Source organism: Camelus bactrianus, chromosome 3, assembly GCF_048773025.1.
Source record: "Camelus bactrianus isolate YW-2024 breed Bactrian camel chromosome 3, ASM4877302v1, whole genome shotgun sequence".
NCBI lineage: Eukaryota > Metazoa > Chordata > Mammalia > Artiodactyla > Camelidae > Camelus > Camelus bactrianus.
The window spans coordinates 92,645,949-92,669,742 of NC_133541.1; the positions used below are offsets into that span (position 1 = coordinate 92,645,949).

Below are 23,794 nucleotides of genomic sequence, written 5' to 3' on the forward strand. Positions count from 1 at the left end.
CCCCGTGTCAGCAGTGGCGTAGGTGGAGCACAGAGCGGCAGTTCAGGGCAGGGCTGTGGTGCCAGCTCTGGCAGCAGCCCGCTCAGAGTCCGGAGTGGTGGCCTAGAGCCAAGTGGAGGCCAGGGCAAAGTGAAAGCAGTGCCACCCAGAGTGGCCTCACATGGTTTAGGACACTATGTGACAACCTCCAAAAACCCCAGATGTAGGCCTGCAAGAGAAAACCTCAAAAGAGGTGCACGGTTTTATAGTTATGTATGTGAGAGCTTTCAAACTAACGGAATTCAGTCTTCAATATTGTGGTGACTTTATTTGTACCCACAAGCCAGGAAGTTCTAGGGACACTCAATCACAAACTTGTTTGTGACTGCCCTAAAAGGAACTCTATCTCTTGCAGTAGCTGAGTTTCTGAAAATTTTCTCAAAAACAAACAAAAGGCTAATCCTGTGGGTGATTGAATTGCAAGGCAAATGGAATTTACCACTCCTCGGGGTCTTTTTTGTTCAAGTTAGGGCATTGCTTGGAAAGAAGAGGACTTTGAAATTTGACATAGAGACTTTATGGGTAGATTTGGATGAAGCTTGGCCCCTGACCTTTCAATTCAGCCAAGCCTTCTCTTGCAATAGAAGTAGCCCTTCTACCTGCAGTAAAAGGTCAGTGTCCCTTTGCCTGAAGAACCTGAGAGTGGCTTTGCAGGAGGCAGAGCCTCCTTGGACCTATCCCCACCATCTCTTATTGTTTTTCCACCTAGAACTAGACTTAAACCCTGGCAGGCCTCAGGAGGTCAGTTACAAAAAGACCCGTGAGAAGGAACCAAATGCACCAAAAGAATAGTGAGCTTTTGTCAATTTTGACTGATTAAAAACATGTGGAATATGTTTGGGACCCTTTGGATCAGGGTGGAAAGAATGTAAAGTAGAATCAGACCAAATTTATAGATTTGTGTGCACAAAGGAGAAATTCTGGATCCACTATGTTAGCTCAGGAAACTAAGAGTGGCTTTAATAGTTTGCTTGATTGTTCACTGAAACCTGGAAGCAGAGGATGATAGGTTCCTGGGGTGAAAAGGACCAAATTGCACTGCTTAACTGCCGTAGACAAGGTAGGCGTGGTTAATATAATGGAGAGCAAAGCCACAGTGGTACTCAGAACGAGCTGACTCAGAGATCTTTGGTGTTGGCCAATTGCTCGTGGTGTTCCTAGGTCTGAATTAGACAGGCAATGTGCTGAAGTCTTACTTTAGTATAGTGAGTTAGTGTCATTTGTATTTAGTATGATTTGAATAAGCAGGAAACTCTGTGTCTGATGAGCTGAAGTCTGACATGAATCACACAGTAGAGAGTCTTGGCTCCTGAACCAATTCCCAGACTTGAGCTAATTCACAGATCCAGAGATCCTTGAATAAAAGAGAGATCAGGTTCCCCAGAGGAACAATCCTGATGTACAGCCCAGAATATACACTGTAAATCTTCCTCCTAAACTTACCCAAAGGGACCTGCAGTTATTTACCAGGGTGATGTGCATTGCAGATGGTGGAATAACCAAACTGTGGAAATTATGGCACATTGGCTCTAAACTGGCACTAACTCCTAGAGAACCAAATCACCACATGGTCCAGCAGTCAGAGCAGACGCTTATGAAGGTCAGGTGTTTAATGGGATTTTGGCTCCAGTCCACTTCACAGCAAGCTCAGTAGACTCTTGAATTCACCCTATGGTTATTTGTCCAGTTCTGGTAGGCACAGTTGGAATAGACATACTCAGCAGCTAGCAGTAGCCCCACATTGGTTACTTTACTCCTGAAGTAGGAAAAGCCAAAGGAACATCACCACAAACTCACCTCTACTTACCAAATAAATGCTCTTACTGGTTTACTTGTCAGATCAAACCCTGACTGATACAATTACTCAGACCACTTTAAAGCTCACCTGGGGTACTAGCATTATTCTGGCTACAAATAGAATATTGGTCAGTTTAGGAGCTGGCCAATTATAAGGGGCATCATTACCATTAGTAATATTAACGACAATTTTAAAGAAAATCCCTTTGCAAGATGTGGTATTATAAATAAGTAGAAACTTTATGGTCATGAAATCTAACTTCTATATTTGGTAGTTCATGACTCATTGTCAGATTGAATACGTTTGTTTTGTAAAACTAAAATTGAACGTTAATTTATAGAATTTGATTTTATTTTGAACTTTTTGTATTTATCTCTACTGGCAACTTTTCTTACCAAGTATAAAACTGAAAAATTGTGTTTATTTGGGTTATTGAAGTCCAGTGTCTTTCAAATATGGTATAGTTCACCAATTTCTAGAATGCTGGAATTAAAGGTGGTACAGAGAAGTTTGGAAAATGAATTTTTAAAATTAACAATGGCACCCACTATCTTACTGGTAGTGTAGTAACTGTATGAATGAGTGCAGTGTTTGTTAGAGGTACATACCATCTTCCTGGTTAGCAGCTGTGTCTGACGTGTCTTTTGTTGTCTGCCCAACCTACAGCAGTGTGTAAAGAATCTGCCCCATAGACCATAAGCAGAGAGCAGCCTTGGCTCCTGGTAGCTTTCTGGTTCCCATGAAGTCTATCAGAATTTTAGCTTTGGTCTTTGGTTTCTGTAAGGCTCTTATCTGAGTTATTCAGAGGTTCTGTTCCCTTAAGTAAAGGACACTTGGCTCTGAAGGTAATTAAGAATACCTCATTTTTTCTAGAGTGCAAACACCAGCAGCCTAGCCTCTCACCCTCTTTCAGGGCATATACTCTTGTTACGGAATGAATGTTTGTGTCCCCCTCAAATTCATATTGTGCCCTAACCCCTAGAAGTGGCTGTATTTAGAGAAGGCCCTCTAAGGAAGTAATTGAGGTTGAATGAGGTTATAAGGGCAGGGCCCTGATCCTGTATGAAGAGACACCAGAGAACACTCATGCTCCCCAACCTCCCCTCTTCCTCTCCCTAACCATTACTAATAACCATGTTTCTAGCAGAGTCTGGTGGATGCCTGTATCAGTTGTTACCCAGTTTCGAAAACAGAAACCATAAGTTATATTAGAGGGAGGTTAACACAGGGAACTAAGTGCAAAATCATTGGAAAGGTTAAGGAGCAAAAAGGTAAAAGTGCTGTTTACACAGAGCCCAGGTATACCGTGCTTCTGGGCAGCTGGGACACAGCTGCTCCTGCTGCTCCTGCTGCTCGAGCCAGGAACAGAAGGAAACAAATGGCTCCTCTTCTTTTGCCACCTTTTTAATCCTTTCCATTGTCTCCCACTGGCAGAATCTAAACAAAGCACAGCAAGGGAACATGGGAAGTACAGTTGTCAGGCTTCCAGCCCCCTGTGATAGAGAAAACACCAGTGCAGGAATGAAGCTGACAGCTAAACGTCAAAAAAGCTGCACAATATCCTTATTCAGATTAGGAAAGATTCTATCCATTTATAGTCTTCTAATCGTTTTCTTTTTCTACACCTAATGAGATGATAAAACCGCTTTTCTTTTTTTAATCTTTTAGTGAGAACAGTAATGAATTATGTTAAAGATTTTCTCACTGATGAAATTTGCTTTACATTCCTGCTCTAAAATCTACTTTGTCATGGTAGATTTATAAACATATATACACATATATGTATATATGTATATGGTTTCTCTGTATGTATATGTATATATATAATAAATCTGGGTTTTTGTTGTTGTTGTCACTTAGAAAAGTCTTCCTCAATTCAAGATTTTTAGTAAATATTTTATGTTTTCTTATAGTATGTTTGTAGTTTAACTTTTTACATTTAAATCTTTGATCCACCTAGAGTTTATTTTGGTGTGATGTTTTAGGTAGATAGAGATTAAATTTATTTCTCCTTGGTAGCTACCAGTTTTGCTAGCACACTAACTGCTTAATCCATCTTTTCCACAAGACTTGGAGTACGACCTTTGTCGTATACTAAATCCCAACATATGATACAACAATTTCTGTGCTTTCTGTTCTGTTCCACTGACCTGTCTGTGCGTTCACATGCCAGTATCACGTTACTCTGCTATCTTCATAAAATTTTCGAATGTCTGGTAGAGAGAGCTCCCACTCTTTACTCTTCTGTTTCAAATTTTGTCAACTATTTTGCCTTATTTTGTCTATAGACTTTCAAATAAGTTTAGCTTTTAAAAAAATAACATTTTTTTGAGGGGGAAGGGAAATCACCTTATTTTAAACACCCAAACTGTCATTTTTGTTTTCTTAGGTCAGCATTTTCCTGTTCTTTGATCACCGTTGTTTCTTGCATCTCACTCTTCCTTAGTTCATTGTCTTTTTGTTAAGAAGGTTCTTTCTGAGAGGGTCTGTGAGAGGCATACTCCCTTAACTGGCTTATCTAAAATGTCTTTATTTTTCTTTCATTTATGAATAAAGATTTCACTTGATACAGAATTCTATTCTGCAATTGCTTTATTTTTAAGACTTTGAAAGTATTATTCCTTGCTTTCTGGTTTCCTAAAGTCGCTACTGATATATCTTTTGTCAGTGATACTGTTCTTCCATTGCCTTTTGGATTTTTCTTTTTATCTGAGGTGTTCTGTAGTATCCACCTCTTCTCAAGGTTGCCAAAAGAGTTTCCTTTTAATGAGTGTATTTTGTAACATCCCTGTGATGGGTCTGTATATGGATTTACTTTCATTTATTCTTCTCCAGCCTCCTCTGATTTGGAAATTTATTTATTTCATCATTCCTGGACAACCTTAGCCATTATGTTTTCATACATAGCCTCTCCTGTGTTTTCTCCATTCTCTCTAAAACACTTTTCAGACTATTTTGGGCCTTTCAGTCGATCCTTAATGTCTGTTAACATCCTAATCTTGTTTTCCATCCTTTTATCACTGCATAATATATTTTGAATAATTTTCTCTTCTCCATCATCCATTTTACTACTTTGTTTCAGCTGTGTATAATCTGTAATTTAATAACAGTAATAGTAAGTTTATTGAATTTTTTAAATTCGAATGACTGTTTTTCTTTTCTAGAAATTATATATTTTTTTAAATCAAAGTTGTCCATTCTCTTTCATATGTATTATCCTGTAATTTTGGTTCCTGTTGTTTTCTTTAATCCTTTTTTTCTTTAAAAATTCATTACTATTATTATTCTTATTAAAAAAAATTAATTAATTAAATTTTAAGTGGAGGTGCTGAGGATTGAACCCAGGACCTTGTTACATGCCAAGCATGTGCTCTACCACTGAGCCATACCCACATCCCTATTGTTAATTATTTAAAAATAAATTTTGATTTTTTAAAATAATTTGAAAGATAATAATTTTGCCAAAGTATGTTTCTATAATGAAGTTCTTGAGGTTGCTTATCCTCCTGTTATTTATGTTTTTGTGAACTGTAATCTAATCTCATGTGTTTGTCATTTTTTATTGTGAACACTGAATGCGGAAGTCATATGACCATTGTTGCTGAAGAACCCCTATAGAGTGGTTTGGGGTTTGCAACAGCCAGGTACCCTAGGTGCTTTTCACTGGGGGCTAGTTCCAGTGTTAATATTAATGTCTCAGTGGGGAGTTCCCTCACTGTAGGGGTAGAATAAATTCAGATTCCACATCCAAGAGAGAGGCTTAGCGTTGTTTTGGTTTCTCAGTTGGGGCGTGGGATATCTATTCCAGACCCCTGCTCAGAGTAAACTTCCTTGACTCTTCTCTGATCTGATGGTGTTTCTATCCAGAGGGGAAATCCTTCCACAGGTCATTGCTTTTTATAGGAATTATCAGTTCCATATTTCTGCTTTGAAAGGGCCAAGATTTTGTTGTTGTTGTTGTTACGTTCTCCTGATTATTAAACCTCTGTCTCTGGCTATTAGAGTCAACATTTTTATCCAGTAATCTACCTTAGTATCAGTGAATACACTTCCCACTTTAGAAATAAGTTATCTTTCATTTCTGGTACCTAGAATTTTTCTGTCTTATGGGCTCAGTTACAAATTTTAAACATTCCTCTATGTTTTATAGATTTTTCTGAATTTCAAAATTCATATTATGAATTTTTATTATGTCCTGTCTTAGGTCAGAATCTAAACTACTTTTTCATTTTATTCTTTAATTTATAAACACAGTGGTATTGGCTTTCTGTACTCTTAACATTCTCTTGTGTGCTTATTTTTAGCTGGTTACCTTTCAAACTGTGTATCTAATTTCTACTAACCATTTATTTTAGGACTTTGTACAAGCTATCAGGAAAGTACATTTATATACTGAGGTTAATCAAGCATAACTCTTACCTTCTGCTGTAAACTCTAGGCAGATCTTATTCAGAACATAAGCAAGATTCTGTAAGCATAAACATCTGTGTATTATGTGATCATGACAAAACATGTGACCTAGACACTTGTTTACCTGTGATCTGATTGATGTAATGCCCTCTGGTTTACAAATTTTGAGTAACAATTTCCTGGTTATAATAAAATCATGGTAAAAATATTACTTATTTTTTTATCCAGTTCCCCTTAAACATCAAAGGGCTTATGGTAAATTTGTCCTAAAGTTAGTTCTGAAAAAATATGTGCCCATATCAGTAATTTTGTATGCATTCTTATGTCAGAAAATGAATAATATATGCCATAATGTAATTCATTTTTGCCTTCATTGCCAGGGGACATGGAATCCAACCCAGTGTTTATTGATAATAAGTAAATTTCTGGTGCATGCTAGATAATTTCTACCCCCTGAATTTCCTTCAGATACTTTATATTTTTCTTAAGATTATAAACTTATGTTCTTATTTTGCATGATGCTTCCTTTATAAGCTGTGGTATTAATAATTCATTTAATACAATCTTTGCATTTACTCTTCTAAATTAGCTCATTTTTCTTTATCCTGTACTTCAGCTCTCAAATTATATATTCTTACCTTTCTATCCTATACAGTTTCTTTTCTCTACTAATATCACTGCTTTTTTTTAGACTTTGTCTTATGCCACATAGGATTTAGCCTTGCTAATATCACTTTGTTTACAAAAGTCATTCATTTACAATGCCCTTTTATTCTGAATTAATTTTTAGTCACTTTTTCTGATCTCAGAAAATGAATTGTCTGTTTCCTTTTCAGGGCCAACCTCTAAACCTTGGTCTCTTGATCCACACCCTTATTATACCTCCTGGACCATCTTCAATCATTTATGTCTTCTCCTTTATCTTCATTCTCTTCATATCCACAACCACACTCAAAATTTTCATAATATTAGGGGAGGGTACAGCTCAGTGGTAGAGCACATGCTTAGCATGCACAAGGTCCTGGGTTCAATCCCCAGTACCTCCAACAAAAAAAAAAAATTCTCATAATATACTTCAGGCATTTCTTCAAATGTCATCTTCTCAGTGAAATCTCCCTTGACCATGACTCCTTTAAAATTTCAACGCCTCTTTACTTCTTATTACTTTTACTCATTTTTTTCTATTACACTAATCTCTGATACATACATTTACATACCTACATATATGTATGCAATTTTTTTTACTCTCACTTTGACATATAGTAGACAATAAGCATTTGTTTGAATGAATAAATAATATTATTTCTGTTCATTTGTCCAGCCTTATGAAAGCATGATACCTTATTAGATATCCAAATTTTAATTTAGCTTGATGCACTTCTTTGTATCACACAACTATTATTGACTCACTGGTATATACTTATTTTTATCTCAGTTATCATTTCCACAATGAAATCTAAAGGATGAGTGGTAGCTATGGGAAAATGTTTAGAAGACAGACCTGAATTCTGAATTCTTTTTTTCCTTCCACCTCAGTACTACCTTCTACTAAGTGGTAATAATTGTAGTAAATGAGCAAAAGTGAGTCTCTTTACCTCTTTGGCATTTTTGCTTGTTTATTATAATTAGGGTCTTCTGAAAATAAATAGCTGAAAATTGTAAGAATTCATTTATGTATTCTTTCTAGAGACGTCTATATATGTTTGATTTCTTTCTAAAGTTGTATGACTTTTTTCTTTGACTTCCACTGAAGTCCTAATGGAACAAAAGGCTCCATTTGTGAAAAAAAGTAATAGAATCAGCTCAGCAAGCAGAGCCTGTCTCCACCAGGGCCCAGTTCATGGGTGTGCGACCTGCGCAGTCACACAGGCCCCATGTTCAGAAGCAGCCGGGACTTGGTTTAATAATGTTCTGCTGTCACTATCTTGGTATTCTTAATAATTTTTTAACAAGAAGCCCTGCATTTTCATTTTACACAGGGCTGCACAAATTACACAGCCAATTCTGATCTCAGAGCTTAATCATTTCTACTATAAAACTGCTAGAAGAAAGCATAGGCAGAACACTCTTTGACATGAATTGTAGCAGTACATTTTTTAATCTGTCTCCTAAAGTAAAGGAAATAAAAGCAAAAATAAACAAATGGGACCTAATTAACTTAAAAACTTTTGCATAGCAAAGGAAACCATTGGCAAAACGAAAGACAACCTACAACAAAACGAAAAAGAACTTAGTCATTTCTAAAGCAAAGAATCTCAGTGAAAATGGAAAGGTTCTGATGTCAATAAAATTTTAAAGTTTCTTATGAATTGACTTTGTGTTTCTGATTTAGCCCAGCAGGTTCATAGTCTCAGCCCATAAGAAAGTGGATTTTGATCTAGGAACAGTTGTTCTGAATTGTCTGCTGCCCAGGTTCACATCTGCAGTATATACCTCTGAAGGAGCCACAGTTAGATCCCAGCAACAACAATGGAGACTAACAAACAATGGAATGATCGATTCAACGTGCTCACTGAAATAGCTGTCAAATTATAATCCAATAAACTCCTGTTGTTTTAAGCAGAGATCTTGAAACTGAAAGCAAAAGAATGCGAAAAGTTAGATCATACCAATACTAACTAAATCAAAGCTGATTTAGCTTTACTATCAGGCTTTAAAACAGAAAGTACTACTAGAGATAGAGAAACACTGCATAATGATAAAAAGTCCAGGTCCAGTTCACCAGGAAGATATAAGATTCCAAATCTATATGGACTTAACAGGGCCCTCATATTTAGAGGCAAAAAAATGATAGCACTATAAGCAGAATTAGACGAAATCATAATCGTAATGGGTGATATTAATCTACCTCCTTTAATAGTGATATAATAAACAATTTAAAAAAAAGATAATGAAGATTTAAATAATACTAGCAATCTTGACTTAATGGACATATGGAGAACTCTGTACTCACAACTACAGAAACCTCATTCATTTTATGTACACAAAGAACATTTTCAGTCATTGAAAATGGGCTGCTCCAGGTGTCTGAAGCCTCAGAGCGCCGGGAGCCATGGTGTCTGCTAACGTTGGAGTGAGCAGAGTGGCCACGGATTTCCATGATTCCAGGAACAAGAGGGCTGCTGAGGAATCTGCTCTAAGCTTTTAGCGGTTAAGTAATAGCAGTAAGGTCTCCTAGTGCCCGAGACTTGAAAATTTGTAGATCACTCTGAGGAGAGGTGGATTCACTGCAAAAAGGGAACTGCGGCCGTTTTTCTACCAGAAAAACAAACAAACGTGAATGCGTAGTCTTCATGGCTAAGGCTGGGAACTCGTAATTTCGGGGGGAGGGTGCGTTGTGGACAACATGATAAGGGACAGGAGCTCTTCCTACAGTACACAGAGAAAATGTAAAAGAAATTGGCTAACAGTGGCTCCAAATTGCAGCCAGCCTAGTGGGCTGATACAAATATTCTGAATGGATTTCTCTGCTTCTGTGGAGCAAAACCATATATAAGCAAATAGGCTGATGGGAAAACCCAGAATGTAGTAAGAAAATTACAGGGAATAGGAGAGAAAGGACAAGGATTAAGTTAGTTCGCAACTCCTCTTCCCAGAAGGAGACCCCAGAAAGATTCTTAAATTTGCTGGATACCCAAGCATACAGTCGGTTATTTCTGGGTGGCTGTTTGTCTGTTTTCTAATTTATTTATTTTTTGGTTCTTACTGTGCTTACTACTCTTTTGTCAGTCTCCATGATTGATATGGATGTTCCAGGTACAGGGCATACTGATTGGATTTATTCATTGTAACACTTGTTCGTGCCTTCTGTAACAGTTGGCCAGATTCATAGTCAAGAACAGCCAGCTCTTGCCAAGACTAAAATAATGTCTCATGCCAAGAAGGAAAAAAAAATTACTTAGTTTTCTCTTACAAGGTTTAATATACTCATTTGCTACACACTATCTCCTTGTTCAACAGCCCTGAGACTGGTAGAAATCAATAGCGTTTGGTGTACTTACCATGGACAAGAGAGGCTTAAAAAGGAGAGTAACTATCATTATTCATATAGTGCAGTGGTTTGTAAATTTAGCTGTATATTAGAATTACCTTGAAGTATTTTTTAAAATCCCAATGCCAGATGAATTTTCTTAAATATATCACTTGAGCCTTTTTTTTTCCCCTCTCCCAACTTTTGTTAAAAGTTATATACATTCCTTTAACATCAGAATTTACAACTTTTACATTTTGTTCTTTAACTGAAACCTTACTTTAATTTTTTCTATTCTCACAGGTAAGTGAAGTCAGTATTGCAGTTCCTTTTATCATGGTTTTATTTATTTCTCAGGTGACTGAAAGTAAATCCTCAAGTAGTTTGTTCAAGAAGAATATGGGTATTGTATTCTCTGAATTCTTCCATATAAAGAATTGTACTTCTATTGCTTTTATCCTGAAAAGTAGTTTACAGGGCGTAAAATTTTTGAGACACACTTTCTTTCCATGAGGACTTTGAATTCTTTGAGGACATTATTTGACTGACTTGTAGTCAAAGCTATGGAGAAATCTGGGACAGGTATCGTGCCCTAAACTCTTAATTGGCAAGCCAAAGTTTTCTTTCTTTATCTTTGATTCTCAATAACTTTTGCTAGGATATGTCTCATGTTGGTTGATTCATAATAGTCAGGTTACTGACTTTTATCTGGAGAAAAAATTTCTTTGATTTATGTCTTTAAATTCTTAAGATAGTCATTTTGCAGGGGAGGGGTTCATATCTTGGAGGATACCAATTGTATATATGTTAGATCTACTTTCTTATCTTCCTTAACATGATTGAGAGTACTATGGATAACCTAAAGCAAACATTCTAAGTGGGAAAATATTAGAAGCATTCCCTGTAAAACCAGGAATGAGACAAAGATTCCCCTATCGTTTTTTTGTGTTAAATGTTACATTGGTGGTCCTAACCTGTGTGGAGATGTAAGGATTGGCAAGGAGGAAATAAAATGGTCAGTATTTGCAGTTGATACTGATTGTTTACATAGAAAACCGAAAATAACCTAAAATTAACAAAACATCCCATGTAAGACAAAAGTGAGTTGCATGCTATATACTACTAGCACCAAACAACTGGAAACATAATTAAACTATTTATAGTAACGTTAGAGAATGTTAAGTGTGGGAATAAATTCTAACAGAATATATATAAGAACTCTTTAGAGGAAAGTTTAAAACTTTTTCAACTGTATTGAAAAAATATCATTCATAACAAATATACCACACTAATGCAAGATGTTATTATAACAGGAAAAACTGTAGGGTAGGGGATGAGGGCTACATGAGAACTCTGTGCTTTCCAGTCAATTTTTCTATAAACCTAAAACTACTTTAAAAATCTGTTAATGTTAGAAATGTACCTTTAAAGAACATACAGAGATGCATAAAATATAAGAACAATGTGAAGAAATAATGAATAACAATATAGCTGCTTATCAGAAGTCTTAACAAATACATTTATTTCAATATTTTGTATATCTTTCTTATTAATTTAAAATTTATCAGTTAATGGAATATGAAAATAGACCTGAGTACTTTTTGGTGGGCAAGAGAATATGCTGGGCAGGTGTTGTCTGGAGCAGAAAGCTGTAACACTCCTTTGAGTCCCTTTCACTTTTCTAAACCATGAAATCACTGTGGAGATCACTCTTTTTACTAGAGGTCACCATTTTAAAAATAATTTTCCTTTTTTCCCCATTTAAGGAATTCCCATGAACTTGTCAAATGGCCAAAATGTTAACATCCTCCCCACTACCCGAATAGGTTAGTTTCCTTTCTCTTTTAAGGTACCAGTTTATTCTAAGAGATTTTCATAATTTTTCTATTTGTATTTAACCCAACTTTTAGTAGAGTAGAATATGCAATTCTATATTGTGACAGAAGAGAAAAATGAGAAAAAATTGTCTAGGAGATAATACATGAATAGCAGAATAATATATGTAATTGACATCGCCCACTGAATCTTGTGTGTATGCAAATTATTGTTCATAAGGAGATAACTCCAGTTAATAACAATTTAAAAAAAAACCTGTTCAGGTGAATGGAAAATTAACTAGGAAGAAATCAACCTCCACCATATGGATGATTTATTGAAAGCAAACAGCTATGCATGAAATAACCATGTAGGTACTATAGTTCTGTTTCAGGTTTTCATATACTATTCTCTGAGTGAATGCTATGTGGCACTTGTCAAGGAAATCATTCAAAGGAGAGTATTTTAAAGTTCAAAGGTTATGTATGATACATTAATGATATGTCCAAATATAAAAACTTTATTCTTAAAGCAACATCATTAGTGCATTTTGTCTTTCTGCTCTACTTATTATCATCTTCTAAATAAATCCAGACTCCTTAACATGATCTGGTGTCTTTCTGCAGTTCCAAAACAATTTCCTTCTCTGTGCAGGCAGGAACCCGTCTCTGACCCTGAACTCATCCTCTAGTTCCCTAAGGGCGTCACACTCTCATCTCTCCCTGATTTCTTACATGTTGTTCTGCTGTGTCAAAAAATTCTTCACCTTTCCTTTCATTCTTGGATAATTCCTCTCAAGCATGTGCTCTTTTAGGAATTCTTTCTGGATCCTCAAGGCTGAGTCAAATGTCCTCCGCTAGAACTATCTCTATGATAATACTTAGCAAAGTGTGCCCAACTTCCTCTTCACACTAGAGTAATGCTGGAGCCGGAAGCTGCGGTGGCAGCTTCTTGATTCTGCAGCTTCCTGACTAGAGTTAGAGCTGGGGCAGTGGGCGGGCACAGTCTGCATGTGGCTGCGGGGTTAGGGTCAGAGAATGAAGCACTGATCCCACAGCTGGGATGACCTGAGAATAAGAGTCATGTTCTAGATGAAAGATCAGAAACAGAGAAGAGATAAGAAGCTGTTTGTGGGTACACGAGGCAGAGCCTAGGAAGACTTCAGAGGCAGAGGGACGTCAGAAGTAGTGAGGGGTGGAAAGAGTTGGAATCCAGAACAGTGCTGAATTGCTGGTTTTACTTGTCTTTCACCATTCTTCACCCCCATTCCCCAGCTTAAGCGCAGACTTCCATCACTAAATGTCCACTGCCCAGAATAGGTCCTGCTGCACAGTTGGTTGGCAACAAGTATCTGTTGAATTGAGCCTTGTTAACTATTCTTTAAACACCATTCTTTAAAACCTCTCCCAGAGGATACTTTTCTAGGAAACCTTCCCTTATCCCCACTGAAAAGGATCCTGCTCTTACAAATACTTGTGGTATGGTTTTTGGTATCTCCCATTCTCTTTTGGTGTTCTACCTTGTATCATACATGTTTGGATGTGTCCTATTTTTTTCTGAGTGTATCCACCCTAGGGGCAAGCTGTCTGAATCATCTTTGAAGATCCCAGCAGAAGTGCCATAGGTTTGTCTGAGTCCTTAGGTGGCTGCTGTGCATTGCTCCTGTTTCCTTGCAGTTTTGATTTGTTTCACTCCTCATTCTCAAATGATGGAGACAATGGCTTAGAAAAAAAAAAAAAAGCTTATGTAAAATCCAAAACTGTAACCTTTTACTGAAGTTACTTTAAAAATCAATGTGTATTCTTTTGTGAAAGTTAGGTTTTTGTTTTAACCTAGCTATCATGGTTGCCCAGTATTGCTTTAGTTTGGCTATGAGGCTCTGATTTGTGATGTGTTTTGGAGCTCGAAATTAGAAACCCATGTACCAGTTATACCCTGATCCTCTGATTGAAGTGTGACTCCTTATAACTAAGAACTGATGGTAAAAACAAAAACAATAGCAAAAATACAAAAAAACGCATCTGGGTTTGGTATGTGCCAGAGTGTGATGTACATGCATATGTGTTCTCATGCATCTGTAGTTACTTACCACCTATTATGTTTATTTTTGAATTAATAAAGGATAAGGAGAATTTATTGAAATATTTGTTTAGAGGTCTAGTACTGAGCTGCCCAGTACTACAGTCACGCTAATACATTGCTACCAAGCACTTGGAACATGGCTGTACTGAATTGAGGTGTGCTGTAAGTGTAAGAAATATAATCTAAATTTTGAAGGCCTGGTTTAAGAAGAGCAAAATATATCATTATTATATTTTTATATTGATTGCATGTTGCAATGATAGTATTTTTACATATCAGGTTAAATAAAATATATTATTAAAGTTAGTATTTTATATTTACTTTTACTTGTTTTTAATGTGGTTACTGGAAAATTTAAAATTTAAAGTGTAGCATGTATTATATTTCTGTAGGAGAGCATTTGTCTAATATATGCTATAATTTAATTACTTTTACAATAGAAACATTGCAAAGAAGTTGTGAAAAAAAAATTCCACTCTAATAATAGAAATAAACTATTAATAGTCGACTATGCTGCAGGCACTGAGACTTTACATGACCTATTTTATTTAATTCTCCCCAAATCTTATTACTTTTCCTGTTTTAAGGGAAGTAGTCTGGGGCTCAGCAGGTTAAGAAAATTTCCTACAAGTCCATGATCAGACAGCTAGTAATCTGCAAAACATACTCAAATCCACTTGTCCCTAGAGATCAATCTCTTTTTACTAGGGAGCACTGCCTTTCCTCTGCCTTCCTTTCCCTTACGCTACCAGAAATTCTAATAGTACTCATAGTTGTGGTCTCACCAGCCTGTTTGTTCAAAATTAGGTCGTATTTCCTTTTTCACCCAAATGAAAATAACATCAGTCCCTCAGAAGCCAAATTATCAGGAATTCCAATCTTTTCCCATGATTCCCTTCACCACATAATCATAAATGACCCAGGCTTATTTGCTAATTCCTGAGAATTGATCCATTTGTCTGTGAATTGACAACCAAGTGGAAACTCAGATACACCCTTGAGGCTGGAGTTCTGTCTAGAGAAGGGTTAATTCAGTGACTGGGTTGTGTTAGTTTTCTATTGCCCTGTAACATTACCATCTGTGGCTTAAAACAACATTCATTTATTAGCTTATATTATCTATAGGTCAGAAGTCCAGCATGACTTTGCTAAATTCTCTGCTCACAGTATTACATGGCTGAAATCAAGGTGCCTGCAAGTCTGAGTTCTCATCTAGAGACTCGAGGGGGAAAAAAATCTGTTTCCAAGCACATTATTTGGTTCCTTGTAGGTATAAGACTTAGGTACCTGTTTCCTTGTTGGCTGTCAGCTAGGGGCCACTCTGCTTCTAGAAGCTGGCTGTATTCCTTGTTAGATGCCCCATTTCTCACCTGCAAGCCAGCAATGGCAAGTTGAATCTTTTTCATGTTTTCAGTCTCTCTCTGGCTTCTCTTTCTGCCACCAGCCATGGAAAACTCTCTGCTTGTGAGGGCTCACGTAATGGGATCAAGCCCACCCAGATAATCTTATTTTAAGGTCAACGATGGCATAACACAGTTGTGGGAATGATCTCTCATCCCATTTACCGTTCCAGGGATTAGGGCATGGGAGATTGGAGGGAGTGGGCAGTGCACTGCCAACAGTCTGCCTACTACAGTTGTGGGGATTATATAGGGCACGTACACCACCACAGAGGCAGAGGCAGAAAGCAAGCTGTCGGAGTCCAGCTGCATAGCTCAGCTGGTCATGGGGACGAAAGTAAGAGCTGAATCATGATCAGACAGTAACACTGGAGGAGGGGTGGAGAATGGGGTGTGAAGGATCCTGACTTGCCACCTTCCCTTTCTTTCAACCTTACCCTCAAATTTTACTCATCATAAACTTCCTTTGTGAAAGCAGCAGGTAGATCTCCGTGCTAGGAGGAAGTGTAACATGTCTGTCCCACCGGTTCAAAGGGCAGCAATGTTCAGGCACTTCGAGGTAAGTTGGAGTGTCCGTGTTCCATCTTGCTGCAGCCCTGGTAAACCGTGGAGGTGGAAATCTCACTGGTACCTGCTGAAAGGCTTCCTGACAGGCCACTGGGGCCAGTTCTGCTGGTTCCTCTGGGCCAAGCAGCTTCCTCAAGGTGCAGGGAGAAGCCCCCTCCCTGCCTGTGGCTGACTTCACTGGCTCTTGGTTGCCTGCCGTTTGGACTCTGTCTTCTCGCTCTTGGATGCTAAACTGCCAGTATTCTGCTCAAGATCCGCTGTGGTTCTTGTTCTCCCTGGGGACACACCTGTAGTGTGTGCCAGTTACTGAACCTCTGCTCGCCAAGCTTTGTCCTCCCTAACGTGCCATATCCCTTTCCTCTTTATTGCCAGTGTTGTTTACTTGAGAGATTTCTTTTAGCCAATTCATATTTTTAACTTTAACACATGTATAAAGGAAGCTTTCATCACTATCATATGTGGAAGGTCTGAATTACCTGCCATATATAGATGTTAACTGTAAAAAAAGAAAAAGAAAGAAAGAAAGAAATTCTTAGACACTGGTGGCCTCTAACCTGATGTAGCAGAGTGATTCTCAAAAGGCTCCTTCTGCTTTTGTTGTCCCCAGGGGCATTTTTATTACAATTCCCAATTCTTTTTCTGTTTGTTTTGTTTTGAACTAAGAGGCTACAGTGCAGTTCTGTCACAGGCTGTGTGTTGAAGCTAGGCAAGCTGCACGTACCTCTCCCCTTCCTTCCTACCCACCCCAACCCCTCTTAACCACCAGAGGTGTGCAATCCATAGTTCAGAAAACACAGACTTGACTTTCTTCTTCCCAGAGACCCACCTCAAATTCCTCTCCAAGAAACCAATACAGATCTTAGTGATCACCTCAACTGTATTCATAAGGTTACCATGTCTAATTATTCAAATGTTGCTGTGTGACACTTCATTAGGGACAAAGACCATGCTTTATATGAGGTTTTCCCACAACATTTGGTATGCTACCTGGCAAACAGCAGGCATTCAGTGAATATTTGTGGTTTAATGAGCAGCAAGGGTCAGCCTTGGCTTAAAGTGTCCAGCAAAATTTGACTTAGGTTCCTTTCCTACCTTTGGCTGCTTCAGTTGCAGAAGGGCCATAGACTATGGTCTTCCTCTGAGTCATTTTCTTTTTTCTCAGTAAGTTCCATGTGTTTCCTGATTTTTCTCAATCTCCCCAAATCCCACTTTGTGTGCTGTGCGTCTCATTATCTTGTTGACTAATTAGCTAAGATATTTTGTATTTGCTGCTAGATTTTACATTGCCTGTGTCTCTTTTTTTTTTTTTTGTAATCTGTCACACTGAAGACAGACCTTGTATACATAGTAGATGCTCATTAGATATTTGTTGCATAAATAAATGAATACATGTTTTATTGTTTGTGTCTTGCAGTGTCCCTATTATATCTCCAGGAAAAAATAAGAAATCCCCGAACTAATTAATATAACATTAGTCAAGGGGATTTTCTAAGTTTGTTAACAAGTACGGAAAAGCTTTGTAGATTTGACTCAGCATATAAAAATGAAGTCTTCCTTCTGCCCTTCCTCCCTCTTTTGGTCCACTTGGCCAATTTAGATGTTCCTTCCAAGGAGCAATTTAAGTCTCTTTAACTTCACACAGATGTGATGGTTCCTTCTCTACCCCAAGCAAGCGTTGGTGGTATCGTGGTGAGCATAGTTGCCTTCCAAGCATATACACATACTTCTAGTTAGAAGCGACCACATTAAATTATTTGGATGATAAATTTATGTGGATAATGAATTTGGATGACACATTTCATCCAAACCGGAACATAGTAAGAATGAAAGAGGGCACAAGTAACTATTAAGCCAGGACAAGAGGTGTCCCTGACAAACCAGGAAGTATAGTCATACTACTTAGAGAGTTGTTGTTTACTAATTGTCTGTCTCTTTTCATTGAGTTGTAAAGGTATTCTAGATCTGGGCCTTATGTCTCTTAGCTTCCTTTGTTGCCTAGAACTGTGCCTGGCACATGGTGGCAGTAGAAGGAATGTTAGTGCTGCTTTTAAAATGTTGATTTAATTGCACATAATACTATCTTGATGTAGAACTCAAACAATCCCATTTAGGGCCTATTATGAGCCATTTTCTCAGTATTACAAATATAGGGCAATGAGCTTAATTATATGCTTGTGTAATGATAATAGCTAGGGTTTACCAGCACTGAGCATGCCCCAGGCCCAGGGCTAAGAATTTTGCTTGAGTTCTCTCATTGGTTCCTCGCAACAACACATGGAGGTAAGTAATACTATGGTCCCATTAAATTAGAAGAAAAGACAGGTTTAGATTAAGAACCTTCGTCAGGGTTACCCAGGTAATCAGTCGTTAGTTTGAACTCCAGTCTCTGTCTCTATACTCCATCTCCCCTACATGTGATAAATAGCTGGTGTCAAATTTTGGAAGGTAGTTAAAAAAATAGTATACTTCTAGGGAAAAAGCCATTTGCTGTAAAATTTTTCAAGGAAAATTTATTTACCTAAGAGATTGCATAATCAGGCCATTGTGGCAGCTCTGTGAGCTCGTGAGCAGTGAAGGCAGTTGGTTAGACCCGCACATTGCTAGCTGTTGTCCTTGGTGTTAATGTTCCCATTTGTTGTGGCACAAATATACCATGTTAATTTTGTTGCGATTATTTTCTTCTTTATGGGTAAGTGTGCAAGACAGTTTCTTTTGTATTATAACAGTGTTATTTAATTTTAGCAGTATATCGATGAATTATAAATAGTGTCTATTTTTTACTTTTTTTTGGAATAAGTTTTTACTTGGGAACAATTTTAAGGACAGTACAGACATATCATAATAGTGACTCCAGAAAAATTATTTGGTATGATTGTAATTACAAACCATATTTTGACATTGATAAAATACATTGTCAATTTTTTTAAACAAAAGCAGCGTATTGAAATTTCTAAAAAAATAATCCAAATTGTAAGGTATCATCTGTAGCCTTAAATAGTTTTAAATCATAAAGGATAAATTAAGTATATAAAGAGACTATGCTATACGTATAATACTGAGCAAATAATTATATGCACAGACTTTTATACAAAAGGTGTCCTTTGATTGAATGGACTTGTATTCTTAATTGACTTTTTTTCCACTGACAAGAGGGATGTATGAATAGCTATAGCAACTGAAATTAGGTATTATTAAGGTATTGAATCACATATATGATGTGTTATAAACAAAACATGAAAAATCTGAAAATGTTTATATAATGAATATTAACCTTTATGAATAAAGATAGGAAATGTTATTACTTGAGGCATTCACACAAGATGACTACATTTGTAATTCAAAGAAGGATTACAACCAACAGGCTTGCTTGACATTTTGGAGGTGAAGAGGAGGGAATGAGACGATCCAAGGATGACTCCAAAGTTTCTGACCTTTCTACCTAGGACTGTGGCATGATCTTGAGTTGCTTTTTGAGCAAGGTAGAACTCTAACTCAGGGAAAAGAAAACTAATCTTGCACTAATATGATCAATCAAGATGGGGAAGACATACTATATTATATTCCAAGTATTACAGGTTTTGGTGGAATGTTGGCCGCTCAACAAGAGCATTCAAGTGTTTCTGATTCTGGGGTATGTAAAATACGCAGCGGAAGGAGTCTCAGAGATACAGTAGACGAGTAATTTCGCACAATTCAAATGCCAGGTGGATGTTCTCGGCCTTCAGCCAGATTCAACAATTCTGACATTTCCATCACTGGTTCAGTGATTTTAGGGCATATATCTCTCAACTGCTCCCAACTGAGAGACAACTAGCCCGACGGCTCAGCAACGACCCTCGCCAGACTGGGAGCGTCCCCACTTCCAGCGCAGGCGCCGCCCCTCGCGCAGTCCTGGGAGGGGGCGCGAGCCGCAGCTGCCAGCCGCCCGCCCGAGAGCGGGGAGGGGCTCCCGCACGCTCCCACCCAGCCCTGGTCGCCATCTTCCGGCACGTCCTTTCCCGCGCGGGCTCCAGCCTGGGCTCTCGGCCCACGGCTCGAAAGGGTCTTCTAGCCCGCAGAGCTCGTAGGCGGTGCGCGGCGCGGAGGGGCGGGGCAGGGGGCGGGGCCGGCGCGGCGGCAGCTGTGCGGCGGTGCGGTCCTCCCGCCGCTCTCAGGGCGCGCGCCGCCTCTCGCCCCGCCTGCGCGCGAGCCTGGGCGTGGAGGGAGGGGCCAGGAAGCGGCGAGCGAGCCGGGGAGCGCAGCTGCGGGCGTGGGGGCGACAGGAGCCGGGGAGCCGGCGCCGAGAGCGGCTGCGGCTGGAACGGGCGGCCGAGACAAAGGCGACGGTGAGTGCAGCTCTGGCCCGGGTCACGCGTCAGGCCCCGCACCTCGCCCTCGCCGCCCCTTGGGCGGGGGCCCGAAGTCCCGAACCCCCGCCGCCTAGAGCTCCGGGGCCAGTGCGGCCCGGCCCTACCCGCCGCGCGTTGCGGGCTGTGGGCTGTGCCTGCGGCTCCATTTTCAGGTCTGGGCGAGGTCCTCCTGCGGACCCTGCCTTTGATTTTTATTCCATTCCCTCTGGGAAATGGTTACATGCTCTATTCCAGATTCACGACCGGCGGACGATGAGGAAGCCAGACGTCCCCCTAATGGAAAATGGAAATGAGGTCCCCCTCCCCCCCCACTTTGCAGGTCTGAAAGTCGGGAGGGTGGCGCGAGGGGCGGGCGGAGAGGCCCCGGGTCCTCCAGGTGAGAGTTTCGGGAGGGGCGGGGACCTCTGGCTCCGGAGCCCGGACTCCTAACTGGGGCGCCCGGCTTGTTCCGCCCGCAGGTCTCTCCGCGGTTCTTTCTGGGCCCCGGAGAGAAAGCCCTGACCACCTTCTCGGAGGAGCTTGTGCTACTCTTACAGGTTGTTTTTACCTAGAGCTTGCTGGGTACTTGTGATTTTTGGTTACAGGTGTGATAGGTAGCGGCTCGTTGATGCCGCATTAATAGCTGAAAAGGAGCCCTGTTGGACAGACTTCACGTGCACGTTAAACAACATCGAGATTCCTCTTAAGCTGTTACTATTTTAAGAGAGAAGCTTTTGTAGGGGAATTTGGTGCTGATGTACAGTTTACACCATTAGCGTTTTGTTAAAGGGCCTAACATAGTAGATGCTCAATAAAGTAATGAATGAATGAATCTTGACACATCAGACAAAACTGATTTCACATCGTGTAAAATTTAGGCACGTACCTTGATTCAAAATAAGGAAAAAATGGGCAAACACGTAGTTTTTGTTTATATGCTTGCTTTTTTTACCCAACATAAACATACTGTTGAATAATAATTATTATTATTTTCAATATTAGGAAAATAGAAGATAGGTTTTTAGTGTGGGATTTTTCATTTCGAGGAAAGTTGGTAGACATTTTGATGTTTCTTAAAAATAAGCCTTATTGATCTAGTTTTCTTTAGAAAAAATGGAGAAGATAAAGATTTGCTTATGTTGCATTTTGTTCTTTTGAGACCCAGCTTTTTATTTCATTATGAATAAAGAAGTTTATATGCTTTTGAAGGACTGTGACATGGTCTTGAGTTGCTTTTTTGAGCAAGGGAGAACTTTAAGGGAAAAAAGAAAACTAATGTTGCACTAAGGTAATTACATCTCACCATTTACTGGACAGATACTCATTAAGCACCTATTACGTGCTGGCACCTGTGTTGGGTGCTGATTTCCTAGGGGCACAGAAAACCTACAATTACTCGTTTCTTAACCTGAACTTGAAGTTCTTTCCTCATAATCGATGTTGCAAAGGGGGACTGTCTTAACACCCCTAGTGCCTACTTATAGTTGGGAAAAATGGCAGATGAACTGCAGGAAGTGTAGGTCCATACCAGTCTATTTAAAGGTTAATAAGTAACTTTATAGGGCTAAGATTATTGTGTTACATTTTCATATTGACAGTTTAGTAAAATTTATATTTTTAAATGAAAGGAAGAAGAGGTTTAATAAACTAGTATTTTATTCTCTCCCTCTCCCATATTACATGTTATGGTACAGTGTATTTATTGAAAAGTAATGTACTTCTGATTCTGTAAATAATCTTTGCTATACAACATTTTCTGTTTTTAAATATCTCCAAGGACAAATAGTGGACTCCTTTTCTGTAAGAAATATTTTTAAATAAAGCACCTTTTCAGAAATTTTATTTTGACCTTTTCACCATTTAACAAATATAGTATTGACTTGATAGTACTGAAAAATGAAGGACTATTAGTAATAATTTGTGGTTCCATATTTGAACTTTCCCTCTAGCTGTGATAAAACTGCTTACTAAAAAGAGAATATGTTGCATTTATTAATTCTGAACCTAAAGTTCTGTTTATTTTTATCTTATTTACATATGATAAAAAAGTATTTTATTTAGCTTCCTCAGAGGTCCAAATTAATGTGCTCTAAAGTCAGTCTTGATCACTACAAAATGACGTAGATTAGTAATTGTTTTTACAGATAGCTTTTGAATTTAGGGGATCCCTTCTGACTTGTTGACACCTTATACATTGTGGACGATAATGTGTACATTCAAATAGAACTTACGAATTTTTAGACTTACTGGCTAATAGTTTTTTATGGTTGTTCCTGCGAATAATAAGGAAAATAAGTCCTTAAATTTTAGTAGAGAATTGTGATAGTTTTTCTTTTAACTGTGTATTTCTTGTAGGAAGAGTTACTTGACAGTGTACTTCTGATAGTCTGGTGTTGGTGAGAAAGCTAATAGGAGGTGGTACTAGTGACGAGAGTAAGGTGAGCAAGCTGTGATAAGTCGAATAAGAAATGATTAGCGTGCTTTATTCGGGTAAGGACTTCATCAGAGTTCTTGACGGTCGATAGCATCGAGACATGTTAAAATAATTTCCCCGGGAAATTAGTACCCATAACGATTATCTTTTTTACCTTAAGAAAAAAATTACATGTTTTCAAGGTTATTCCAAGGTAGGAATAATAATGTTTCCTACTGTTCTGAGGCTAAATCAATTCGAGGGTCGTTCCATTTTATAATTGTTGGAATATCTGAAATGTGTTGATGCTTTCTTCATCAGGGTATGCGTGTGTGTTGTGGGCGGGGGTGCCTTTGTTGTTGTAAGACCTTGAGAATGGTTTAGAAAATGTGTCCTTTATCAGGTATAATTTAAAAAAATGGATTAAAGATGTTACTGATTTGGAATATTGTAGCTGTGCCCATATTGTCTGTAGAGATTGTGAGAGGCTATCAATTAATGTTTGTAAAATGATTTAAATTAATTTCTTACTTTTTTTCTGTAGGATAAGTTGCTGTTATGTTTTTATGTCTCAGTTCTCTCTCTCATGAAAGTATTTAGGTTTCTCATATCCTTTATAATGAGCCTGGGATATTTTGGTTAAGGATTCATAAGATTATTCTCAAAATTGCAAATGAATGTTGGTTTTCATCTGTTACAATGTTGTTAATCTCAGTTCCCATAAAAGTAATATTTTAACATTTTATTGAATGTTAAATGTTAGTAAGGCTTTAGATCTGTCTCAGGAAATGTTATGGGTTCCCTGTGCATTCTTGAGAGGAACTGAAAGAAATACGTGCTTATTCTTAGTACTTAATAGTTAGGTGAGGGCATTTATTCTGATTTTGTTCACAGTAGCTGGAAAAACTTGGAATTTAGCTTATTAATAATTAACTTTATACATTCTGCTACCTCAGTTCAAAGCGTAAGCAT

At 38.4% G+C, this 23,794-nt stretch overlaps 1 protein-coding gene across 11 annotated transcripts in view; it reads left to right on the forward strand.

The window, feature by feature from the left end:
• Positions 1-23,794, forward strand: part of CDC42SE2 (CDC42 small effector 2) — a 135,026-nt gene that overhangs the window by 20,414 nt on the left and 90,818 nt on the right. For 4 of the 11 annotated variants that reach the window (XM_074360618.1, XM_074360614.1, XM_074360619.1 and 1 more), the window contains exon 1: positions 20,259-20,406. The exons of 4 other annotated variants lie outside the window; for them this stretch is intronic. The gene's annotated coding sequence lies outside the window, so the exon portion shown is untranslated. Of the gene's footprint in view, positions 1-20,258; positions 20,407-20,664; positions 20,750-20,787; positions 20,807-23,794 lie in introns of those variants that run through there. 3 more of the 11 variants (XM_074360615.1, XM_074360623.1, XM_045507767.2) reach the window with 3 other exon arrangements.